This window comes from Canis lupus, chromosome 3 (genome assembly GCF_003254725.2).
Source record: "Canis lupus dingo isolate Sandy chromosome 3, ASM325472v2, whole genome shotgun sequence".
Classification (NCBI taxonomy): domain Eukaryota; kingdom Metazoa; phylum Chordata; class Mammalia; order Carnivora; family Canidae; genus Canis; species Canis lupus.
Genome location: NC_064245.1, coordinates 84,950,254 through 84,973,971, shown reverse-complemented (window position 1 = coordinate 84,973,971; position 23,718 = coordinate 84,950,254). Strand labels below are relative to the sequence as shown.

Below are 23,718 nucleotides of genomic sequence, written 5' to 3'. Positions count from 1 at the left end.
CTTCCTTCCTTCCTTCCTTCCTTCCTTCCTCCCTCCCTCCCTCTCTCCCTCTTCCTTCCTTCCTTCCTTCCTTCCTTCCTTCCTTCCTTCCTTCCTTCCTTCCTTCCTTTCTTTCTTTCTTTCTTTCTTTCTTTCTTTCTTTCTTTCTTTCTTTCTTTCTTTCTTTCTTTCTTTCTTTCCTTTCCTTCTTCTTTCTTTCTTTCCTCCTTTCAAAAGAGACCATGCACATGTGTGCATAGGGAGGGACAGAGGGAGAGAGACAATCTCATGCAGAGTCTGCACTCAGCCGGGAGCCCAATGTGGGGCTTGACACACGGCTCGATCGCACAACCTGAGATCACGAGATCATGACCTGAGCTGAAACCAAGAGTCAGGTGCTTAACCGACTGAGCCAACCAGGCATCCCTCTTGTGTCTTTTCTTATAAGGGACTGTAAGACCCATTCATGGGACTGATCCTATTCATGAGGCTCCACCCGTGTGACGCAATCACTTCCCAAAGGCCCCCCACTTCCTAACACTATCGCACTGGGGGTCAGGGTTTAGCACATGAATTTGTAGGGGACACACACATTCCAGAACAGTCAGTTTCCCTACTTATGAAATGAAGGTATCAAATGGGGATCCCCAAAGTCCTCTCGACCTAAAATGCCATGATTCTACTGAATCTGTATCTGTTAAGATAGAAATTCTGCTTCACCTCCAGTGCCGAGTGCACTGCCCGGTGCCTTGTAGGGATGTGGTAAATGTTTACTGAGCATGGATAAGAAAAAACGGTGAGATACTTTCTTCCATAAAAGCACATACACTCTCCCTGAAGGTTTCCTGACCATGGATCCTCGATCCTCATTTTTTGTGTCCAATTCAGACATATGATCAGTGGCACGGGCTGGGGGTGGCCCCCAGAGCAGTTGGTGGGACACAAGCTTGCAGCAAGTGACACCTGGAGGAAGCCTTCCCATCTCTCTGCCCTGGAGGTGCTGGTCCACCTACACACAGAAACCCAGGTCCCCACGGGGACCTGAGAACAGAAGCGATGCACCCCAGCTCTGGAAAGCATTCCTACAATGGCCTCCCTGCCAAAAATTAGCTTTCCCTCTTGGTTTGGTGCCCCTGATCTTCCTTCCTCAATGATCTATTTTTTTTTTTTTCTGCTTCTCCCCAGCCCCCTACCTTTCTCCATTACTCCCATCTCATCTTTCTTTCCTGCTTGGGGCACATATACAAGCCTGGGGCGACGGGGGGAAGAACCCCCTTCAAGCTGTAGGAAGAAATATGGGCATAATGATGAAAATTAGTCTTCTTAATTTTTTTAAAGTCAGGCCTCACTGAGGTATAGTTTGCACATAGTAATAGGCACGTTCGTTAGGTGTGCAGTTCTAGGATTGTGACACATGTAGACAGGTGTGGTACTACCAGCACGATTGATATAGGGAATATTTTCATCATCCCCCAAAGTTCCTTTATGGATCAGTCTGCACCCCTGTCCCTCGGCCCTGGCAACCACTGGTCAGGCTTTTGCCTCTGTAGCTTTGTCTTTTTCAGAGTAGGTATTATTTTTGAATGACAAGGCAGCTGTGGGTTTTGTTTCCTTTTTGTTTTTAATCACACCTTCCACTGGTTCCGCTAAATGTGCCTGGAAAGAAGCTGCTGTTTAAAAATTATGTGCATTCTGCACTCTTGATCCAGAGTGGATGTGAGGCAGTAATAGTCACAAGTCACACGGTGAGAAAAATCACCGCAAGGACAGGCAGAGAGCAGACTGGGTCTAGGAGCCTCCTTCCCTTCATTTAAGAAAAATGTGCAAATCTTCAAATAAGTTGCAAGGAGAGGACAATGAGCACCTCTATGTCCTCCACCTAGATTTACAGACTGTTAACTTTTTTGCCATATTTGTGCGCTCTCTCTCTCTCTCTCTCTATATATATATATATATATATATGTATCCACCCTTATCTATCTGTTTATGTTTGTCTGTTTCTTTTTGCTGAACCATTTCAGTGACCTGCAGACATCACGACATCAGTCTAGCTGCTTTAGCAAGTATCATAACCATCATATGACTGTCACCCACAGCGAACATAGCACTGACGGAGTGTCATTATCAATGTGTGATCGGGCCATGATCTCCTTCCTCCAGTTGTCTCAATTATGTCTTTTATAGCTGTTTCAGTTTTTTCTTTTAATTATATATATATATATTTTAAGAGAGAGAGAGAGCATGAGCAGGGGAGAGGGGCAGAGAGGGAGAGAGAGAGAGAAAATCCCAAGCAGGCTCCACGCTGAGCTCAGCACAGAGCTGGACTCGGGGTTCGATCTCATGATGCTGAGATTATGATGTGAGCCAAAACCAAGAGACGGATGCTTACCTGACTGAGCTACCCAGATGCCCCCATATAGCTGTTTCAGTTTTTAAACAGCATTTAAAATCCAGGATCCAGTAAAGGATCCCAGGTTGCGTTTTATGGATCTTCTCTCTTTGGTCTCCTGGATGCTTCCACAGGCCTTCAGCCCCTCTGGGCCTTCCTCTCAGTGTTGCCATGAACCCAAAACTGCTCTAAAAAAATAAAGTCTTAAAGTAAAGAAATAGAAGAATATCCTAAAACTTCACACCCATGTGGATGGCTGCTGTCAAAGAACAAAATAAGAATTGGCAAGAATGTGGAAACTTGGAATCCTTGTGTACTACCGGTAGGTATGGAAGAGGTTACAGATGCTCTGAAGAATGGTAAGGAAAGTCCTCAACAAATTAAAATAAGAACTACCATATAGGGGCACCTGGGTGGCTCAGGGGTTGAGCATCTGCCTTTGGCTCAGGTTGTGATCCTGGGGTCCTGGGATTGAGTCTCTCACATCAGGCTCCTGGCATGGGGCCTGCTTCTTCCTCTGCCTCTCTCTGTGTCTCTCATGAATAAATAAGTAAAATCTTAAAAAAAAAAAAAGAACTAGATATGATCTGGCAATTCCACTTCTGGGCATATATCCAAAGGAATTGAAAACAAAGATTCAGAGAGCTTTGTACACTCATGTTCATCCCAGCATTATTCACCATGACCAAAGGTAGAAGCAACACCTAGGTCCATTGAGAAATAAATGAACAAAAAAAATTGATATATATTATGAAATATTATTTAGCCCTAAAAAGGAAGAAAATTCTGACACATGCTACAACATGGATGAATCTTGGGGACAGTAGGTGAAGTGAATTAAGCCAATCACAGGACAGACACGCTGTGATTCCACCTTTCTGAGGTGCCTAGACTGGTCAAATTCATAGAGGCCGAAAGTTGAATGGTGGTGGTTGCCAGGGGCTGGGGGGAGAGGGGAATGAGGGTTGCCGTGTAGCAGGCATGGTGTTTCAGCTCTACAAGATGAGGAGTCATGGTGTGGACGGCGGTGATGCTGGCGTCATGTTATCAATGTATTTAATACCGTTGAACTCTATGCTTAAAAGTGGCTACAGTGGTAAATTTCATGTTATGTGTATTTTACCCTCGTAAATTAAATAATGTCTAAGAGGTAGGATTGGGTTTGTCATTTGAACTTGGCTCATCTTTTGGAAAAGACTATTCCAGAATCTTGAGATTAAATGGCAGTGCAACGTGGGGCAAAGGGGTGTCCTTGTTCTAGCATCTTGTAACCTGGAGCCTTGGTGCGTCAAGCTCTGTCAAAGCGGGGCTCTCATCCGTTGGGTCAGACTGTTCTCCCATTTCCTTCATTTCAAGGAGATGCCCCAGGAGATAGAGAGGGGTTCCCCTTTGCCTTTTATTCCTTCTGCAAATAGGCATATAGCACCGCCAGTGCTTCAAACTTCCACCTGCAGCACCTTCCATCTGGTGTCACTCCTTACCCTCGGGGGTGATGACAGAGGGGACCTTGCCTTCCTGTGAAGACTCAGTGGACTACTGCTGCCACAGGGACAGGGGGTCTGACCCCTTCACTGTTGATCATGGGGCAGAAGTTATGGCGCCATGGGACCCATCCGGTACAACTTTCTCGTAACTCATTCAAACTTCAAGGAGCAGAGTCTCCCTATTTTTTTCACAGAAAAAAACAAATCAAGGCAGAATGATTTCTAAACAAAGAGGAAGTCCCAACATGGAATGTGTTGGCAGCCCATGTTCTTTCCCTTTGCTATAGAATGTGGCCTCTCCCTTCCAGAGGCACATTGAGACCTCAACACACCTTGCCCGAGAACAAAAGACAGCTAGAGTCGTAGGCTGTTCCCCTGGAGGAGGCAAAGTCACTGTGGGTGCGGTCGTGGGAACCCACAGCCCTTGGGGGACTTTTCTGAGAGCTGCCCACACTCCCGGGGCAAGTTCCCTAACCTCTGAAATTGAGAGAATTGTTGGGATCCGTAGTTGGGGATAATAATATTTACCTCCCGTGGCTCTTGTAATGGACAGAGGTACTATACGAAAGCGTTAGGTGGATAGTAGGTATTCAATATTACTAATCAGGCTAATAATAGCACAGCAGCTGCCACTTGCTACGGAGCTATTCTGTGCTAGGTGCCACGCTAAGCACTGCATGCGTGGCCTCCTTTACCACGGCAGTCTCATTCCATAAGCACTGTAAAATAGTTCCATTTTACAGGTGTGAAAACTGAGTCTTGACCCATTAAGATGGCCCAAATCAGGAACACGCACACCACCAAATGCTGATGAGGATGTGGAGCAACAGGAACTCTCGTTCGCTGCTGGTGGGAATGCAAAACGGCACAGCCACTTTGGATGACAGCTTAGCAGTTTCTTGTAAAGCTAAAGACACTCTCACCATTCCATCCAGCAGTTGTGATCCTTAGTTTGTACTCAAATGAGTTGAAAACCTCTGTCCACACAAAAACTTGCATATGGATGTTGATAGCAGCTTGATTCATAGTTGCCAAAACCCAGAAGCAACCAAGATGTCCTTCAGCAAGTAAATGGATAAATAAGCTGTGGTCTCTCCAGACAGGGGAATATTATGCAGCATTAAAAAGAAATGAGGGGGCCCCTGGGTCCCCAATGGTTGGGCATCTGCCTTAGGCTCAGGGCATGATCTCCGGGTCCTGGGATCGAGTCCCGCATCGGGCTCCCTGCAGCGAGCCTGCTTCTCCCTCTGCCTGTGTCTCTGCCTCTCTCTGTGTGTCTGTGATGAATAAATAAATAATATCTTTAAAAAATAAAAGAAAAAGAAATGAGCTATCAAGCCATGAAAAGACATGGAAGAAGCTGAAGGGCAGAGTGCTAACCGAAAGAGGTCAATCTGAAAAGGCTCCACACTGTATTTCTCCAACCATGTGACATTCTGGAAAAGGCGACACTATGGAGACAGTAAAAGGATCCGTGCTTGCCAGAGACGGGATAGAGGGGTCGAGGCAGAGACGAACAGGTCAAGCACCGAGAATTACAGCGCTCGAACTATTCTGATGAGTCCATGTCATTATCCACTTGTCAAAGCCCAGAGAATGTACTAACACCAACAATGAATCCTAGGGTAGAAACCATGGACTTGGTGATGTTGACAACGGGGAGGTTAGGGGTGTGCGGGGGCGGGGTGGGGAGTGAATGGGAAATCTCCGTGTCTTCCTCTCAGTTTTGTTGTAAAGCTAAAACTGCTCTGAAACAACAACAGCGACAACAACAAAAAACAGTCTTATGGTCACCTGGGTGGTTTAGTCGGTTGGGTGTTTTGCCTTTGGCTCAGGTCATGATCCTGGGGTCCCAGGGTCGAGTCCCGCGTCAGATTCCCTGCTCAGTGGGGAGCCTGCTTCTCCCTCTCCCTGCTTGTGCTCTCGGTCTCTCTCTCTCTCTCCACTCACTCCCATAAATAAATAAATAAATAAATAAATAAATAAATAAATAAATAAAGTCTTGAAAACAAAAACAAAAAAACCCCACCTGAGCCTTAAAAGAACGTGTTTCTACTTAGGCCGCATGGGGAGAAGGTAGGAAAGCTTGGGATCAGGGGCCGGCTGCCTGGTTCTGGCGCCAAGTTCCCAGATTCCGACTTGCGAGGCCTCGTGCCTTTTCAAGGAAGTGAAGCACAGACATACAGTCTTTTCCTTGGAAGTTGTGCAGAGGGACTGGGCGTGAGCTAGAGATCTCTGTTCCTTCTGGGAACTTGGGGTGGCCACTTGCCTCCTTGGGTCTCAGGATTTCCATCTGCGTGATGCCAAGAATACTCTCACCACCCTGCTTGGCCCGGGTCAGATTCTGGTCGCCCTGGCCACCTCATCTCTCCCGGGAAGCCCCCCTTGGCACCCTTCGTGATGGTCTTTGGCGACAGTGTCAAGTGGCATTTATTGTGGATCTAGAGGGCCTTGGCAGGCTCTGGGCTGGGGGTGGTGACAGGGGAGGAAAGAAGATGAGTCCCGGCTTTGAAGAGAGGCTAATATGGGCGGGGGACCTGGACCTGAACCCGTGTGACCTTGGGCCCGCCTCGTAACCTGTCTTCACCTTGGTTTCTTTAACTGGTGGAAGGAGCACGGCGCTTCTCCCCCGCAGGCCGGGGGGCCTGTGAGCCTGTGTACGCAGCAGCACTTTGAGACTGGAATACATGGTAGAGATACAAGCTGTTCTCAATCATGGACACGCTCCTTTTGGTGGAATGCAGAAAAACTCAACCAGGTCTGCCTTGACGAAGTTTGCAGAGCTATATAGGAACTTTCAAATCCCTTTTGACTCTGACTTGATCTCCACAGAGTAAGTTGTACTCATGCTGCAGATTCACAGGGCTCTTTGCTCTGGACTTAAACAAGCCCCAGGGCCTTTGCATGGCTGCCTGAATACTCCCCATTAGCATTGCTTGTCTTTGCACTTCGTTCAGGTTCTTCTCAAAGCTTCCCTTAGCAGAGAAATCTTCCCTGACTCCCTTATTTAATATACCCCCCTCTCCCCCACCCCATGCCCACCCATCACTTTCACTTTGCATTTATTTCCCTTCAGAGCATGTAGCTCATTATATATTACTCATTGCTCTGATCCTCCTGCCAGGCTGCAAGCTCCATGAGGGCCTGCGCTTGTCCCCCATGCCTGACATGCAGTTCTTTCCCAGGAAATACTTATTGATTGAATCAAAAAGCCAAAGAAGACGATTGAATCCCTCAGAGGCATCAGAGCAGACAGGCAGGGCCAGATCTCCAGATCTAGAAGCTCTTTCCTCCTCGGGCCCCTGCGTCTAGGTTTCCGGGGTGAGGAGCAGCACTGCCTCTGGACCACCGCGGCTGCTTCTCGAAGGGCGTTGGCTCGGCCTCCGTTCCCAATGGCCCTCAGACATCTCTGATCTCTGAGCGTGCAGCAGGCTGTTGCAGTTCACGTCCTACTCGGTCATCAGTCACTTCGTCCCCCCTTGACCCTTCCCACGTTTCCCAATGATTGTGACATTTATCAATTCCCTACTAGGGGCCTCGAAGGGTGCTAACCGCTATGGGTGATTTAGAGAAATATAACGTGACTCTTCCCCCTGAAGTGCTGGAGGCAGAACGGCTGAGTGGTTAAGGCCAAGAGACTGTCTCCTGATGATAGAAAGTCTGGGCTTAAACCCTGGTTTACTACTTACCAGCTGCGGGACTTGTACAAGTCACTTAAACTCCCTGTACCTCAGGTTCTTCACCTGAAAAGCGGGAGTAATAACAGTCTGTCTTTTCTTAGGGTAACATGAGCTCATGAAGGGTGAGGTTGGCACGTGGCTCACCTTAGCTTTCACTGTTTTGTTGGATTCTACTGTGGAAGGTGGAGTAACAAGATGCAGCCGAGGACCAACCAGTGCAGTATTTATAAAGGCGTGTCCGCCCTGTACGCCGGGGTAGGAGGGAAAGAACCCTGCTATGGGGCCATCCGATCTGAGGAGGAAAGCCTGCTTGTCACCAGCAAGCTGTGAGGCCCTGAGCAAGCAACCAGCCGTCCTGGAACTCTAGGTTCCTCTTTTATAAAACATGGATCTGGGGACCCCTGGGTGGCTCAGCCAGTGAGGCCGAGGTCATGATCTCAGGGTCCTGGGATCGAGCCCTGCATGGGGCTCTGTGCTCAGCTGGGAGTCTTCTCCTCCCTCTCTCTCTCTACCCACTCCCACCCCTTGTGTGCTCTCTCTCTCTCTCAAGGAATAAATAAAATCTTAAAAACAAACAAACATGGATCCATACTTTTACTTAATAGACTCCTCATGAAGACTTACTGAAATGACCATTTTTTGCCCCATCTGTGCCTCCTGCCGTTCAGAAATCCCAGTGCGAAGGCAAAGCCTGTCCTGATTGAGTGGGAATTGGGTATACCTCCCTGAGAGACCCAGGAAGACTCCATGCAGAAAGAGGGTTTAGGATTCTTAAAAAAAAAAAAAAAAAGAAGAAAAAGAATAAAAAAAAAATGTGCTCTATCAAAACAGACAAAAAGATGGAGGATAATGGTTGGTTTAGGGAATGTGTTAACTTCTGGGTTAGGAAGATCTGCATCCAATAAGCCGATGTCATAGAATTCTAGAAACCCCACCACGGGAGGGACCAGCTCATTGGAGAAACCCCTAAGCCATCCACAAAAAGGTCATCCCACCTCTAGGTGAAGACTTCCAGGGTGGCCCATACACTGTCACAGGAGGTTTGGACTTTTGGTGAGGTCAGCTTTCAAATTTGCTCCAAACTCTTTCTTCCTCCTTTTCAACTTCCGCCAGTCCCTGGCAGAGAGCATTTTTCTCATTTCTTCCCTCTGTGATTGGAAGGGATTGAATCTTAAAGGTAATCTGCTGAGCAGATTACTGTACAGTTTTTTAAATGGCCAGGATTAAGACAAATCAATACTAGCAACAGTTTAGATAAAAATTAAAAAATTCACAAAGCGCCCGTTCATGGTGGTTGAATAGCAGCACCTCGGTCATCCTCCGTGAGGTCTGCGAGGCAGGACAGTGGCACCAGTGACTAACCCTGGCCGTGATAACAGGTTAAAAGCATATTTCTCAGTTACAACAGATTTCCTAGGATCGCATCCGGAGACCAGTTCATTCCATCAACGTCACTGAGCAGCCACCAGGCTGTGGGAGGCGGTAAATCCAACATAGGCCTGCACGGTGGCTTTCTCTTTGTGGGGCTAGTATCCCTGTTTCGAACCTCATTCATAAGATGGGAATCCAAAATGTGATCGATACTTTTACCAAAGCTGTGGGACAGCAGCAAGCAGCCTACACTTGAGCTAGAAGGTCTTGACGCAGGGCTGGGACGAGGGTGTTGAGAGGGAAGCACATGGACCCAGAGCAGGGAGGCGCTCGTTCTCAGGGATCCCCCGTCACCCTCGTCCCAGCCCTGCCATCCCGCCTCTCCTGGGTCTGGCAGTCTGTGGTTCGGTGCATAAAAATGAGGTATGTGGTCTTGCTGGGAAAGCTTCCTTTTCAAACAGCGCGTCCATTCTTCACGGGCAGGGACTCTTCCTCCAGAATCATCTTCAGAGCCTTCAGTGCATTTTAGATGCCGGGACACCTGTGAAGATGGCAAAGCTTAGTCTTCTGAAGGTGAATTTGACGTTTGGCCATAGACACAAATCATCTGTGGTCGAATCTGGAGACCAGTCCAGAGCAGGCAAGTCACCGGATGCTATGTCGGGGTCAAAAGTAGGTTTCTAGGAGAGTCTTGTAAATTGGTGTTGAAGGCCGTCTTCACGGAGGGGTTGGAGAAGGTGATTGAGCTCTTGCAACCGGTTCCGTATCGAAACATGCCTCTGAGGGTAACTACTCTGAAGCCAACACTCATCCTCTTCGGAAAGTGTTGTAGTGTTTACCCCGAAAGCCACCCCCAATACTGAGTCAAACTTTGTGTTATTCATTAGAGCAAACAGAAACCATTTAACTTATCTCCGGCCTTTTTTTTCCTTAAAGGTCAGAAGTCTGGAGAGATTACATAAGAATGACATATTACAAAACTGTAGATGTAGGTATTTGTTTTAAAATTCATGGAGTAACCCTCAAGAAAAGTTGAACGGAACTGAAACACCTCAATTTTTAACTTCCGGAACATGTCAATTTCTCTCTAGGTCTGATACAACGTTTAGTGTTCTGGAAATCCGAGGTGAAGAGTCGTTCCCGGCGGGTCATCTGAGGCCAGGCATTCGCTGAAGTACTCTGGAGGGGTTAGAGACGGAGGGGAGAGGGCCCTTGGGATAGTTCTACTGCTGATCTCAAAAATCTGGGCTGGCAGAGGGGGGAAGGAAGAACTGGAGAGCCTGCCTACCTTTAACGGGTAAGGCAGTTCCGAGAACTCAGACTCACCGACTTCGAGTGTGGTCACGCAGCGTGGGCCCACGGTGGAAAAACAGAACTCATGAGTTTCCTTCCTCAAGAACCCCATATCCCCCCCAAATTTGTGCTGGGCTCCTCCTCCCTCCAGAGTTCCACTCGCCCCTTTACCGTCCTTGCCCCACAGCTCCTACCGCTGGTGAGAACCTGGTGGCCCCAGATGTCAATCACTAGACTTCGGTGGCAGCCTGTTCGGGTCCAAGTCCCTCCGGCCACTTCCCGGTGGCACGGCCTCCAGGTAGACGTGGCCTCCGGCTGTGTGTCCCTGCCACTCAAGTTTCCAGGAAACCATTGGGTTCAAGTGTTCAGAGAACTGCAAGCTGCTCAACCCTCCTATTAGTCCGTAAATTGGAGCCTCGGGCACACATTTATACTCCCTGATAATTAATTATTTGATAGCAGAGTATTGCTAATTGTTTTATGGTTTCGCAACAATGTGTGGTGCCTTAGAATTGGTTCGAAGCCAGATTCAAAAAATCATGTGCCTTCCAGGTATTTTGAGAAAAGGAATGATGTTTGAATAAAGGGAGTGAGAGGGGGAAAGTCCAAAGGTTTATGCTTGGAGGGGAAAGAGGAAGAGAATAAATACCCTTTGAGCACCTACTATGGGCTGGGCACTGGCGAGTGACTTTCTACCTCGTTCTTTTTGATCCACCGCTGCTAGAAGGTAGGGCTATTAGCTCGGCGGAGACTCGGAGAGGTTAATAGGTGTTGCACAAAGTCACAGAACTAGTGAGAGGCAGAGCCGGGGTTTCACCCCACAGTCCAGCTGAGCCTGGGAAGCGCGGAGAGGGGGGAGAGGGGACCCGTAGGTGGTGGAGCTGGGCAGAAAGCAGAGGGGGAGCTTGCGGGGAGGTAAGCGTGTCTTGGGGGACAGGATGCTTGAGAGAGGAACCAACGGAAGGGGTGGAGAACGAAGGGCAGTGAAGGCAAAGCGAGGCCTCCTTCCCGCATGATCTCGTTCAACGAGTGTCTGCAATCTCAGCTGCTCCACCTGTCCAGAACCTCCGCTGCACAAGGCGGAGGGTCGGGGGTGGAGGGGTGGGGGGGTGAGGGGGGATGGGGCAGCGGGAGTGAGGCGCTAACACGTGGGTGAGCATCAAACCCACGCGCAAGGGGTGCTCACGGGCCCCTGGCGGTGCTGCCCCGAGGGCTGCGCAGAGGAAATGAAATAGTTGTAGTTCCCGACCTCTGACCCTTGCCCCCTAGTAGCAGATTACCAGCATCATTCCTAGCTGGGTGATGGAGGGCCGGTTACTTTACCTCTCTGGGCCTCAGTTTCCTCACCTGTATAAGGGGATCATAAAAATAGCACCCACCTGGCACATGGGAACGTTCCTTTGGGGGCCAGGAGCTGAATGCTGCAGCTTAGAGCCGAGGGTGGCTCCTGGGCTGTTTTCCCCGCGCGAACCTACGGTAGGAACTCCAGACTCTTACAATACAGATAAGGCCCCCTTCAGCCCTAGTACCTCACCGGAAAGAAGGGGATGCATGCGTGCACGTGTGTGTGTGTGTGTGCGCGCGTGCATGTAGACACGAGTGCATGGTGCCGGCTGTCTCTACAGCAGAGCAGAGTAGGAAGCTGCAGCCTCTTCCCCACGATGTGCCTGCACCCCCCAGATCCAGGTCTTGTGTCTCCCCATCCTGGGCTGGTGAGATGTTGGAATCAGTCCCCAGACACAGCTCAGGGTGGTGGTGGGAGGGAGACCCTTAGGGAAATGTGCCATTACCCTCTTCTGGGTGACTCTCCGTGTCCCCGGCCCCTCGAGGGAGCCAGGCCCCGGTGTGTTCTCTCCTGCGCCGGTAGCAGATACGTGGCCACAGCCCCTGTTCTCTGCCGTGGGGCTGGTGGACGGGGACCCTGCAAGTGGGGCGCGTCGATGTTCGCTCTGCTTTTCTGGCCGAAAGATTCTCCGGGCCCAGGAAGGAAATTAAGGCAGCTCTGAGGTGGACCCAGACTGAACCCCAGGCTTCCGCGAGAACCAGGACTCTATGGGTGAGAAGGGTGTGTCTGGTCCAGTCTCCCACGGGGCATCCCTGGGGGCGACCCTCGATTATGTTTTACCTTAATCTGCTTGCTCCGGGGACTGGGGTTTGGCCTGGCCTTTGCGAGTGTGGCTTCCTCTGCCTTGAACACCCTTCTGCCTCTGGCTTGGGTGACCTCAACCCTTCCGTCAAGCCTTGGCTTAGTCGCCACTTTCTCCAGGAAGCCCTCCGTGATTTCCTCCAGAAGGGATGTTGCTTCCCCTGCTCTGTGGTTCCCTCTACCTGCAATCATCCTCTGTTACGCCACACAACCCCAGAGCGTGCTTTGGTTTATTCCATTGTCTGTTTCTCCATCTGGGTGGTAGCCCTGGAGGACAGAGGCTGAGTCTGTCGTATTCAGTCCATAGCCCTAGGGCCTGGAGTGGTGGGCTCGCAGCAGGTGCTTGCTCAGTGAATGTTTGTTGACCCAAATGAGAAGCTGGGGCAGGTGGATTCTCTGGGCTAGAAGCGACAGAGGTGACCTAGAATCATGTAGAACTTTACGGGGGGCGGGGGGAGACAGACAAAAGGAGAGGCCCCCCTGGGTACCCTGCTTCCACCCCCTTTACTTGATTTTTTTTTTTTTGATGTTTGTTTTTTAAACAGACAGAAGTTCGAGAGCAATAGGCCATTTAAATAGTCTCATATTTGGGGTTCCCACGCCTTGGTCATTGTGGATCAGCCTTATCAGGGGTTGAGTTGAGCACATTTGGTTGCAGAGACCTCCTACTCCTCCCCCCGCCCCCAACCACCACCCCCCAAAAAACCCCAAACAAAGCAGGGACTGGTCTCAGGTCTACACGTGCAGTCATGATGGAGACAGAATTTCCTGGAAAGTTGGGACCTGGGGCTGCAGTGGGGCCCAGGCTCCGTAAGAATAGATGCATCAGGCGTCTGTATCCAAGACGGTGCCAGGGACCTCTTACATCCAGAGATCCGTGGATCTCGCTTTAGAGCTGCGCTGTCGATGCGATGGGGCCCGTCCCCTCCGTCTCCTTGCGTCTGACCGGGGCTATGCTCTCCCAGGAGGGGCGGGCATCATGTCATGCCAGGCATAGACGTGGGCTTCGGGTCGGCCGGAAGACTGACTGTCCCCGGGGTTAGGATCCATTCCCGGCCCAGTGAGTTGTAGTTTGTTGAGGGGGAACGCGGAAGGAAGCGGGACCATAAGATACAAAATGTGGTCCCCATGCCAGGCAGAGCTGGAGGTGGATGGGCCCAGGGAACATACCCCGTATGATCCGTTACACCCAACTATGACCCTTCTCCCCACCCAGAGCTCCTCTCTGAGGCCGCTACAATACAAATTTTCCACACCTAGTCCTCAATCCTACATCATAAATATCAGAATGTAGTATTTATTGCCTTCCTACAGACCGGGTGTCAAGACAAAAAAGAAATAATAATTCTAAATCTCACACAAGGGCTTCGGAGATCAATGAGGTAATTTATATGAAATAGTTTGGGCTCCCAGGGAAACAAGGTGTGGCATAAATTTAGACTTTTTCACTGCATGCCTCCCCCGCCACCACCCCCCCATGCCAATAACTCACCCCAGTGCATGCAAAACTCACTTGGCCATACAGTCTGTGCAGGCTGCTCTCTGAGTCCAGAATGGAATATTCTGGCCTGGTGCGGACTTGCTCTAACCGCCGTGCAGACACCTGTCTCAAATATTTTTCCTCACAGGGCAGGACGGACATAAATGATAGGCGCTGTGCTCGGGATCTGGGACACGACGGCTCGTCTGAATGATGCCTGCGGATCACACCATCAAACTCCTAGTGGCTGCAAACTCAACTTTGGACGCCAAAGCCCGGTGTTTCTTGTGAATCCAAACAACCAAGTTTCTTGAAGCAGCGTGAAAGCACCCTGGTGCCATCACTGCAAGGCCGCGACACGGGCCTTGAGACCCGTGCTCTATCACGGGTCCATCTTTGGAAAAGGGATGACCCTTTATTGAGCACCCCCTTTCTGCAGGGAGCTAGACCTTTCCAAAAGAGTTGCTTGGGCCCGGGCCCTCCTACCCTCCTCTTTTGAGCCCGTGTCACTCAGGCTTTTGCCCCCACGGCCCCAGGAGAACTGCTCTGGCTGAGGCCGCCGTGACCCCGGCCATCCTCACAGCCAGGGGCTGATTCTCTTCCTTCGTGGGAGTCCCCTTGTCAGCAGCATTTGATACCATCAGGTCGCTCTTTCTTGCAACAGGAGGGACGGCTTGGCTTCCAGAACGCCGTGTCTTCAGCTCTGTCTCCACGCTGCAGGACTCCTTACGGCACCTTCTGGCTTGACCGGAGTTTGGCAAACCAGAACCCGCAAACCAGATCCAGCTTGCCCATTCTTCTCTCTCTTTCAAATAAATAAAACATTTTTAAAAGAGATTTTATTATTTATTTTAGGGATGAAGGGGAGGAGCAGAGGGAGAGGGCCAGGAAGGCTCCAGGGTAGGCCCAGACCCCGAGACCACGACCTGAACTGAACTGAACAGTCAGACGATCAACCGACCGAGCCACCCAGGTGCCCCCTTGCCACCTATTTTTGTAAATAAAGATTTATTGGAGCTCAACCATGGCCATTCGTTTCCGTATCACCTCTGGCCACCACGGTGGCAGAGTCGAGTGGTAGCAACAGAGACCAGATAAAGCTGAAAATACTTCTTACGTGGTCCTTTATGGAAAAAGCTCGCCAAGCCCTGGCATAGACTCCGTGGGGACCCTGGCTTTCCTATGCCTCCCCCACCACCCCTAGTCTTCTTTGCCTTCTCTGGGGTCCTTGAACTCTTCTCTGTCTGCACTTAGACCCTGGCTGAGCATCACCCAACCCACCGGCAGGTATACCCAGCCGTCGACTCCGCGCCTCCACTTGCTTGCCCGATGGCCTTCTCAAACTTCAGTGTGCCCTAAGCTGCCTGCTTCTCTGCAGACCTGCCCCTGGGGCAGTTTCCCTCCTTTCAGTCAGTGGCAACCCGGGGTCTCCGGCCCCGCGCGCAGCCCAAGTACCTGAAACACCCATCGCCTCTTCCCAGCAGTATCTCCGTGGCCTCCGACTGGCATCTCTCTCGGCTCTTGTCCCTTCCAGCTTCTTTTCCTTGCACTGGGCAAGGGGATCCTTTCTTCACCGAAGCCAAACGTACCCTTTGGCTGCGTTCCTAGCCCCCCCGGGGTAACATTTAGCTCTTCTCTCCTGCCTCCTCCTGCTCGAGCCCCGGTCTGACTTTATCTCCTTCGTCAGGCTCACCCGCCTGACTCACCGTGCTCCAGCTGCGGTGCTCTCCTTGCTGCGGGACGGCGACGAGCAGGCTCCTGCCCCAGGATCTCTGTCCGGCTGTTCCTTCGTCGGCACCCTCCTCCCCCAGATCTGTGCATGACTCCCTGCCTCGTGTCTCCTCATCACGAACCTCTCCTGATGCCCCTTAAATCAAAGAGCCGTCGTGCCCCGCCTGCTTCCTGCTCCCACCCAGGTGTACCCCGTGTTTACGTGTTTGTCGCGTGGCCCCTCGCGGCTGTAAGCCCTACAAAGGCAGACCGTTGTCCTGTTTGCAGTCCTATTGCCTGGAGTAGGGCTTGGCGTGTGATAGGCACTCGATGATTAAAACGTCTGTTATGTCTTACAGGTCTGGGGACCCTATTTTAGAGCCCAGAGTGATGGGCCTCCAGGAGATTAAGGTCCCTGCACAAGGCCAAGGAGGGTGGCGGTAGGGCAGCGCTGGAGCTGGTACCCGGAGCCGCCTGACGGCAGCATCAGCACTCGCTGGGCAAGGACGCGCTGGCCTATGAAGTGGCTCTGGGGCTTGTTTTGTGGAAAGAGAGCTGTGCCGGGGCCTAAAGGACTCCGGGGCCCATTGATAACTCCTGTGAGCTTTTGTCTTCCTTATCGTATTTCTGTTGGGGGTTCTGATCACCCAGGGCTTGGGGTGTGGATGTGTGAGTCCCCTAAGTTGACCCCAACGTAGGATTCCCATTGGTTTGCACCATCAGGAGACGTTCCCTCTCCTTATGAACCGACACCATCGGTATGTTGGGTTGGGCTTTAGCAGTCTTTTGTGGATGACCAAATGCCTGGAATTTTAAGGTAGTTGTTGGTTTCTTTGTTGTTGTTTTTTGTTTGTTTGTTTGTTTTGTTTTGTTTTGGGTCTGCCTGCCTTCCATCTTCCTTCCTTCCTCCCTCCCTTTCCCCCTCCCCAGCTTCTAAACTCTGGTTTCCAGACCTCACCATGCAGTGCTTTCTCCCCCTTCCTGCGTGATCCTGTGACGGTCTCCTTCAACGTGGCCTGAGCAGAGGTGTCCGGGCTCCTGCGCCGTGAGAGGCGGGGGGCTGCGGGCTGCAGGCCATAAGGAGAGCCTTGGGTCCCGTCCCGTGGCTGACTGTCGCATCCCCTGCAGAAAGTTCGGCCCCGCTTCTTTCAGTCCTCGCCACTGTCAAGTCCTTCCTTTCCCGTCACTCGAGTCATCTGTCCCCCCTTGTGGTTCTGGTGCATTGCCAGCATCTTCTGTCCCTTACACCTGCCCCACTCGGGAGGCAGCATGTGGAACCCCGGGGGCAGCGGCCTGGGAAGGTTTATCACATCCCTGCCCTTGTGCACTTGCACACACACACACACACACACACACGCACACACTCCGCTGGCCACACGCGGACCTGGTGGCCCTTGAACAAACAGGCCGTCATTGTCAAACTTTGCTCTGGGAGTTTCCCTTTAATCCCCGCCGGCCTTGCCACCTCCACCTTCTCCCGGCCTCGGCAAGGTTTGGTTTGATTTTTAATCTGATTGCAAAGTGTTTGACCTCTTGAGAGATTTGGAGATCACAGGGGTCATGTGAGAAAGGAGGCTGCCCGCCAGAGGTCCCACCCCCACCCGACCCCGCTGCCCAGCTGCCCGTCTCCGTCCCTCCTCCTCATGGCTCCTCTTCATTTCAGCCACGCCAGGGATGATCCAGGGGGTAGTCGTTTGTCATCCCGCCCTTGGAGTTTTCTAGACTCTCTTTTCTCCTTCTCCCCTGCCCTGGCAACTTTCTCCCTTTGACCATTTGGCCGGCGGCTCAGCGGCCCGCAGAGGCCCCAGCAGGAGTCCCGGCCGCCCGCACCTGCCGTGGCCCCGGGCAAGCCACCCTCCGACACCTGTGGGGGCAGATGGAGCCGAGCAGCCACAGCCCCCCCCACCCCCCCAGGGCCGCGGGGACCGAACAGGGCTGCGCACCGTCCCGAGGCCCCGGGCACTGTCGCTGCTGCTGGTGTGGTTGATTCTCTTGTTTGTGAAACAATTGAACTTTCCTCCAGAAGATTAGCGGGTAGAGAGAAAGCCTGGAAGCCTGAGCGGCCTCCGGGAGAACAGGCTGGAAGCTCGAGCAGAACCAAAGCCGGTGCCTGCGGGTCGGGCGGTGGCAGGGCCCGGGGTGGGGGCGTTTATTGACTCCGTATTATTATGACAAGGCGCTTCATGCATCACATGACTGTCGTTCGTGGTCACATGGCTTCCTTTCCTTCGCTGCCCGGAGACCAGAACCTGCAATTGTCTTTTGGTCAATGACTCAGTGGAGACATCCTGTCCCTTCCCGAGCTGTCGGTTTGGAGCGTCCAGGGAGCCTGGGAATCCCGGTCTCCGGGCTGTATCACGGGACACGTGGGACGGGCCACTCACCTGGGCTGAGCGTGCTACCACCCCCCTGATGTGTGGTCTTCTCCACAAGCCCGGGAGGTGTTTCTGTGACTGTCACAGTGTATAAATGGGGGTGCGAGGCTCAGGAATTTGCCTGAGGCCACACAGCTTGCCACGGGCCTGCATCAAGCCCCAGACGGATCCAACAGCAAAGCGGGCCCTTGCTCCTGCCGTCCCACTACACCTACTCCTTCCTCAGGACGCCCCCGGCTCACCTGTATCGTGTTGGATGAAAGCACATCCTGCTTTCCTCTTATATCCACGACAGGTTGCTGAATGAAGACCCCCCTTGCATTTTCACCTTTTACAACACACCTCCCAACAGAGCCCCTCCTAACTGACATTCTCTACACTGTCTGTGAAGTTACCTTTTCACCAGACTCACTTCACATTCCTTGTTCTGTCAGGGTCACGATACCCCCCTGGTGAGGAAGAGAACCACGATGTGGTTGCCCCAAACCCCCCCTTTGGGTGCATGTCTGTCCCCAGCACTCACCTAGGGGTCCCAACCAGAATCACTTCATGAAAATATATGTGTGCGGCGTGAGGTAGGGGTGCCACGTGTAGAAGAGGGGCCAGCAGGTGTTGGCGACCCAGCTGCTTCAATATTTCTAGGAGGGGATCTCAGAATAATGTAAAATCGATGCCTATGTTCTACAGAAGGTAAAAGGGTAGTCATGGTTGGATGGGGAAGAAGGCCTTGCACCCGACAAGAGGGAGAAGAGAGGAAGGATCACCTGCAGGAGAAGAAGATGTGGAGGCAGGACCCAAACCCAGGACAGGCCGATGCAGCCGAATAGCCCAGGTCTCGGGAGCCTCACGGGGTCTGAGTGCCCGTCCACAGCAGGCCGAGTTTTGCAAAGTGAGGTGGGCTTGAGCCCTGCCTGGGAAAGCTCACTGCTCTGGGGCCAGGGTTCTAGGAGGGGGTGCTCAGCCCCGGGCCTGGGGCAAGAGGTACAGGGAGAAATTCAGATGAACTAACCCGTCCTGTCCCCACCCCGCACAGGGCTCGAACATAAGGGCTCTATCTTGGAATCCACTGGGCTGTGTGTTAAATTCAGATTCCTGGGCCTCTTCTCTTGAGGTTGAGATTTAATATTCTGGGGACCAAGACATTCCCATGAAAAAAAAATTTTTTTTTTAAGATTTATTTATTTTTTAGTTGAGAGAGAGGGAGAGGGAGAAGCAGACTCCCTGCTGAGTGGACAGCCAGACACGGGGCTCGGTCCCAGGACCCCGGGGATCATGACCTGAGCTGAAGGCAGATGCCCAGCCGGCTGAGCCACCCGGGTGCCCTGATACCCGCGTTTTAATGAAAGCCCCCCAAGGCTCTGAAGCGGAGATCCGTAGTCCATCCACTGACTTGGATGGATGGACAGAGAGCTCAGGAAAACCTCAGACCTGCTCCTGGCTACAAGGGCCCCCGAGAGCCTGCCGGCCATCAGCCCCACCGCTGGCTGTGATTGGGGCCTCTTGCACCTACTGTTTGCGGGGGGACAGACAAGTTCACCCCTGGAGCTGGCCACTCACCTGGATGCACAGAGCCAGGTAGAGGATGCCAGAGTGTCGGAAAGGGGCCGCCCCCCATTTCTAGGCCTGGGTACTGCCGCAGGAACCCTGGACTTGGGGGGTTCAAGATGGGGGCTCTAGCTGAGTCTTCCACTGACCTCCCCAAGCCTTAGTGCCCTTATCTGTAAAATGGGCCAACGTGCATTTTTAGTTCTGAGGGTCACTGAGCAGATGCTCTGAAGACATGTATGTGGAGGTGTCCAGCACGGCACGTGGCAAGGCCGGGAAGCGGCCATCACGGCTCCCAGGGACCACAGACATTTCAGATCCCTCACCCAGTGCCAGGCACAGCCCCTGGCGCTGCACAAGTGCAAACTCGTGTAACCCTCGCAGCAGCCCGACGAGGCGGCTACTGTTATCCTCGTTCACTCCCCAGGAAAGAGCACAGAGACGTGAAACAACTTGCCCAAGATCCCACAGCTTGGACCCAGGCCATCTGTCCCTACAGTTGGTGTTGCTTAATGGTTGGTATGCTGTTGTGCCACTGGGGAGAGGCCTCTTCAGTCACGTTCTCCCCCTGCCTCTCAACTGTTTTTGAAGCATTTGTGAGCCACCGACCCTTCGCTCCAAATGACACCTTGTAAGGAAATGCCTCACAAAAATAGATACCCATGGAGCAACTTGGGTGGAAAGGGGGTGCTGTGGGCCACAGCCTAGCCCCCTCCCCCACTTCCCAGAGGAGCCCCACAGGGCGGTTGAAAACTAGAATAGCAACATCACCGAGTGATAACTAATTGGAGCTTAAAGCGCTCTTGGAATTTGGGATAGAAACACGTGATTTGTTCCTGACCTCAAGGCGGGGACCTTATCTACCCAGCCCGACAATCACTACACCTACACGCAAACACACACTCCCACACACTACACACACACACACACACACACACACACACACACACACACACGGGCCCCATCCTCTGCTCCCCCCAAATCCTGTATTGCGTGGGAATCTGGTTGAGTTGGGGGAGGGTAGACGGGAGCCCCCAGCCTCGTGGGGTATCCGCCCCACACACAGTGGCCCTGCCCTTGAGCCAGACCCCTCAGCACCTTGCTGCACCGCAAGCCTCTTCCTCCCAGGACCTCCGTGAACGAGCGGCCTCGTTAAAGCCCATTTCACAGATGCAGAAAGTCTCCACCCTGGTGGCCTTTCACGGGCGGATCACAGGGGACTCAGTCCTCACACTCAGCAGTGGCGCTGGCGGAGGACACTGGCCTTGGCCCTCAGCAGCCCTGGGAAGGGGCAGTGGTGGAGGAGACTCAGGATGAGGAGATGAGAAGTGCAAAGCCCGCTTCCCGGTGGAGGAGCCTGGCTGGCTGAGGACGCCCAGTGAGCCCATCAGTAATTGGACCTTGGGGCACCTGGCGGGGGGAGGGGGGTGGATTTAGGGATGGAGAAGAAGCCTGTGGGAGTACTTGTAATAATACTCACGACAGCTACAAACTTGAGTGGGTGCTCCCTGCATGATGAACCCAGTTCCTACACCGCCACAAATCACAGGCCTTGTCTAGCTGTCTCTGGGTGAGAATTGGAGGCAAATTTTTTTTAGTGTTTTATTTTTTCATGAGAGACACAGAGAGGGAGAGAGGGAGAGAGGCAGAGACACAGGCAGAGAGAAGCAGCTCCCTGTAGGGAGCCTGATGTGGGACTTGATCCCAGGACCCCAGGGTCACGCCCTGGGCCAAAGGCAGACACTTAACCAGTGAGCCACCCACGTGTCCCTGCAGGCAAATTTTTAGGCATTTCTCAGTTCACTGCTGCTTGGAAGATGTTGGAAATGTCTCAGCCAGTGACGTAGGGTGTTTGGAGATCATGGGTATTTTTTTTTTTTTAAGATTTTATTTCTTTATTCACGAGAGACACAGGCAGAGGGAGAAGCAGGATCCCTGCAGGGAGCCCAGTGCAGGACTCGATCCCAGGACCCCAGGATCATGCCCTGAGCCGAAGGGAGACACTCAACCACTGAGCCACCCAGGTGCCCCCGAGATGATGGGTCTTAAAGCTGTGTGTGTGAGATGAATTGCAAGGGAGTCCTGGCATGGGGTCAGGGGCCATTGCCCCATGCGTCTTTGGGCCTGATATGACCTATTTCAGGACATGGCCCTGGAAAGGAACACACTGTAGAGGCATCGGAAAGCTACACGGCAGTAGGATAGAGACTCTGAATCAAGTGGCCCGGAGTGGGGTCGGATGTGGCCTCCAGCGTGACCCTAGAGGAAAGCCGAAGCTGAGAATCACTGTTCTAAACTCTTGGCCCTGGATGTGTGATCCCCACCCCACCCCCAGCCCTGGTGTCCCCTGGAAACTTGCTGGAAATGCAGATTCTCAGGCCCCTGCCCCCTCTAGACCTACCAAAACCACATTCATATCCTAAGTGCTTCTCAGACTTGAATGTGCCTACACACTGGGGGAGGGCCTTGTTCAAATGTAGTTTCTGACTGGGATTCGGATCCGCTCAGTGCTAAACCTGAGAGGTGCTCCTGAGCCCAGGCGGTGGTCAGCATGATAACTGACTTTCCCGCAGTGTCTGGAGCTCACCAGGCCTTCACACAGACTCTTATCCTAACTCTTACCCTCATGCTGCCCTGCAAAGCTGGTGGGCTGGCACTATTTACCCCACTGGGGGGAGGGGTTCTGTTTTGCAAACGGAAGGCTGAGGCTTAGAGCCCTAACGCCACCTCTTCTTGCTCATGGCCCTCCAGCTCACATGCGACCAAGATGGGACTTGGAGCTGCAATTCTTGTGGCATCGGCTACCGCACCCCATCACCCGGGGTCTCAAGCCTCCTGTGACTGCTTGCTAGTTGAATGACAGGTTAGCGCACTCCGTGAAGGGAGAAAATGATTCACGTGTGACTTGTGTGAGGGGAAGAAAAGAGTCACAGGTCACTGGTTCTCAACCTTGGTTATATGATGAAATCTTCTACGGGAGCTTTAAAAAATACCTAAGCCTGTGTCCCAGCCCCGGCGATTCTGATTTAACTGATCTGGTTGTGGCCTGTGCTTTGCGATATATTTAGAGTCACCCCAGTGATTCTAATGTGCAGCTGAGGCTGGGAATTTCCTTTCTTTCTTTTTTTTTTTTTTTTAAAGATTTGTTTATTTATTTGAGAGAGAGTGAGAGAGAGAAAGCAAGCATAAGTGGGAGGGGCAGAGGGAGAGGGAATTACAAGCAGACTCTGAGCTGAGTGCCAAGCCCAACATGGGGCTCAATCTCACAACCCTGAGATCACGACCTGAACCAAAACCAAGATTCAGATGCTTAACCGACTGAGCCAGCCAGGTGCCCCTGGAAACCTCCTTCTGTCATCCATACCTCCTGACACAGTCCTGTACTCTGTGCGGACACAGCCTCTGATTGCAAGATCCTTCCTGTTGATTTTGGATGGATTCCTATGGAATCCATCCATTGCCCCTGAGCCTAGCAGGGGGGGGGGCTTCCTGCGGGGACAAACATGCTCTTCCAGGATCCCAACCCACAACCTTATTCCAGGTTGCCAGATTTAGGAAATAAAAATACAGGGCACCCAGTGAATGCTGAGTTCCAGAAAAAACAATGAGTCAATGTTTTAGCCTAAGTACGTCCCACGTAATATGTGGGGCATATTTATACTACCAATTCCTGTATTATTTATCTGAAATTTAAATTTAACTGGGTGTCCTGTATCTTAGCTGGTAACCCTGAGTCTCATTCCTAGCAACCAGGCCTTCTGAAACGAGAGTATCTGAGGTGAGGATGTCTGGGGCTGGCTTGGGGTGTTCAGTTTTGTCAGATGACGGCTGCTCAGAGGATTGGTTTTCAGGTTCCTTTATTAAAACTTCCCCAGATGGACAGACACAACACCCTTCTTGTCTTCTTGGCTGCCGAGTTGGTTTTCCATGAATATGTTTCACGTGAATGAGCAAACCGGTTTCTCCTCTCCCTGGCACCAGGCAGTGTTCACCCATGACACAGCCCATCTAGAAGCTGGGAGCCCAGAATTTGAACAAGGAAAGATTTTTTTCCCCCCCTGGAACTGAGGAACATGAGCCAAACAACTATATAAAAGTTTGGTAGAAATGTCATAGATAGCACATTCTAGGAAAGTTGGCCATGGGTGATCGACTTACATATGCAGCTGGCACTCACACTGCGGGTCCTGATGTGATGTTCTTTAATAAAAATAATGGCCCAATAAAGTCAGGGTGATGAAGGTCTAAACTGCAAGGGTATATGTT

General features: G+C 51.9%; 1 long non-coding RNA gene across 1 annotated transcript; it reads left to right on the top strand.

The window, feature by feature from the left end:
* The first annotated feature begins 10,793 nt into the window (after nt 1–10,793).
* On the top strand, nt 10,794–14,657 carry LOC112653633 (uncharacterized). Its single transcript, XR_004814564.2, has 2 exons — nt 10,794–10,923; nt 13,971–14,657. It is a non-coding gene; the product is annotated as an uncharacterized LOC112653633 (long non-coding RNA).
* The last annotated feature ends 9,061 nt before the right edge of the window (nt 14,658–23,718 follow it).